General features: G+C 39.6%; 1 protein-coding gene across 1 annotated transcript in view; it reads left to right on the top strand.

Annotated features, from left to right (window-relative positions):
- LOC136824975 (uncharacterized) overlaps positions 1 to 2,500 on the top strand; it is a 69,012-nt gene that overhangs the window by 33,351 nt on the left and 33,161 nt on the right. The window lies entirely within an intron of this gene.

The following is a 2,500-nucleotide window of genomic DNA, read 5'->3' as shown; positions in this document are numbered from 1 at the left end:
TTTTTTATTTTGAGCTATTTTTTGTTATTTATCTCATCATTTATCATCATCAAGAAACGTAATATTTCCGAGAAATTTCATATATTTATGATTGCACATTTGAAAAGAAAACATGACTTTTTTTATATTTTAATGAAAATACACTTTATAAATCAAATGTGATGACACATTTGAACTTCAGTAGGAATAATGGAAAACCAGCTGTTGTTACTTCTTGGGGCTTGGGTGGTGAATTTGAGGCGTGGGGGGCAAATTGAGGCTGGGAGGGGGCAACTTGATTGTAACGATTTTTTTTTTTTTTACTTTTAAAATATTTCATTTATTTTCCTTTTTTTTTAATGATTTCTAAATTTTTTTTGTCTTAAATCATGAATGTTTTTTAGTTTATTTTTGAAGTCGTAACTACCTTTCTATCAACTTTCAGTACTAACATTTGCGGAGATACACATGAAAAGTCATTAAGCCTCTGTTGCTCTACACAGTGGAGTATGTACTTGTTAGGTAGTCGACTGTGGCGGTCTCACAGCCTGGGTAGAGAAGGGCACGGGCCAAGTAACCTCAGCCCCAAACATTTGGTAAAACTTGGACTTATTTGAATGGATCTCCAACCTTCTCATTTTTTAATAAAATTTCTTTTCTGCCAGATATAAGCGTCTTCTATTAGTGAATATGTATCTTCTCATTAGAATAAATTAATGATCAAGCTTAATGTGATTTTACTACTCAAACACTTCTAATAATAATTTCAATGAGATTATTACTGTACATGTATCTTACAACCAATTCACCTAGTGTAAATGTCATTACCACCAGTGCTAATTTTATGATGAAAATTTTTTTTATCAAAACCTAATTTCTATGCATATATTCTCACAGCTCAACTTGGAGCCTCGATGGCTCGGTCGGTAAAGCAGCAACCTCAGACTTCATAGAGGTCTGTGGCGCGGGTTCAAATCCGCAGCCGACCGGTCAGAGAGGCGGACACTTTGCTATCCGTGTAGACACCCCGGGATTATGTATGTAATCAACGGATGGATTTGCTGAAAGCAAATGGGTGTTACAGACTAATACACACATAAACAAAGCCACTCCAACATCTTCTAAAAACATAACAGGCACCTCACACATCTCGAACTGTCGACCTAACCGCTCAGTTCTCCTCGCTGCTGGGAGAAAGGGAGCTGGGGATTTGGTATGATGCATGTATACATTCCCTACTGGGGCCTGAGTGATGTCAGGCAGGGCAGCCGATCGAGGCTACAGCCTACCCCAACGCCAAATCAAAGTCCTTCAAAAGAAGGCATCGTGCTTATCCCATTTAAAAATGGGAAAAAGCACGTTAAAACGAAGAAGAAGAATTCTTGCAGCTCAATCACGTTTTAGATGAAGCACTACAAAGAATCTGCAGGATGCTCTCGTAAATGCTTATCCGCTTTCCCCAACACCCACAAATTAATGATCTTGGTCATCCTTGTCCTCCTGGGACCTGGCATTATGTCACAATATTCACCTCCTGTTATAAAATACACCTTGTGCCATCAGCCTAGGCTGGATCAGCCATATAAAACTGAATCTTTGATGGTGGAATCGTGCTGGAAGTCTAGCACAGATGCGATGGAATTTAATCAATTTTGTGCAAAAAGATGCCCAACACCTACTATCAAGTCTAGTTCTTCATTGGAGGGTTGGGTAGAGCTTTCGGCTAGCACGCTGCTGGTCCAGCGTTCGACTCTCCGAGCGGCCAATGAAGATTTAGAGGAAATTATTTCTGGTGATAGATATTCATTTCTCGTTATAATGTGGTTCGGATTCCACAATAAGCTGTAGGTCCCGTTGCTGGGTAACCAGTTGGTTCTTAGCCACGTAAAATAAATCTAATCCTTCGGGCCAGCCCTAGGAGAGCTGTTAACCAGCACAGTGGTCTGATTAAACTAAGATATACTTAACTTTTTTTCTGAATGACAAGTTGGTCCATAAGCTGAATTAAAAAGATGTCACTGGCAGGCTAGTAAACAACAAAATATTTCTGTTTGTAGCATAATGAACACAACAGCTTTCTGGCAGGATGACAACACCAGCCTCAACAAGAAAATCCTCCTTCTTCAAGTTAGACTTCACAAAATGGGGATGAAACTAGTGGCGGTGTTTCATGAGAAACTGAACTCCCAGCAGACAGCTTGAAGGCCTTTTCAGAACATAAACACACCAAGATCTCACAATTACGCAAATAGAGTCTGCGATGATATAGCTGCTACCAGACAAGTTTGAACAGTCTAGTACATCATACACTCATTCCCAAGATTAGCATCAATAAAATTTTCCAGTTAAAGATGACAGGGTTAAGCAACCGAGCTTTCCAAAATTTATAGTTCCGTTTTAGTTCCACTGCTCTCTCTCTCTCTCTCTCTCTCTCTCTCTCTCTCTCTCTCTCTCTCTCTCTCTCTCTCTCTGTAACACCCACTCACCTGAGATGATGATCTGGTATCTTCTCAGAAAATGA

Source organism: Macrobrachium rosenbergii, chromosome 36, assembly GCF_040412425.1.
Source record: "Macrobrachium rosenbergii isolate ZJJX-2024 chromosome 36, ASM4041242v1, whole genome shotgun sequence".
In the NCBI taxonomy this organism is placed as follows: domain Eukaryota; kingdom Metazoa; phylum Arthropoda; class Malacostraca; order Decapoda; family Palaemonidae; genus Macrobrachium; species Macrobrachium rosenbergii.
This window is presented reverse-complemented; position numbering and strand designations above follow the sequence as displayed.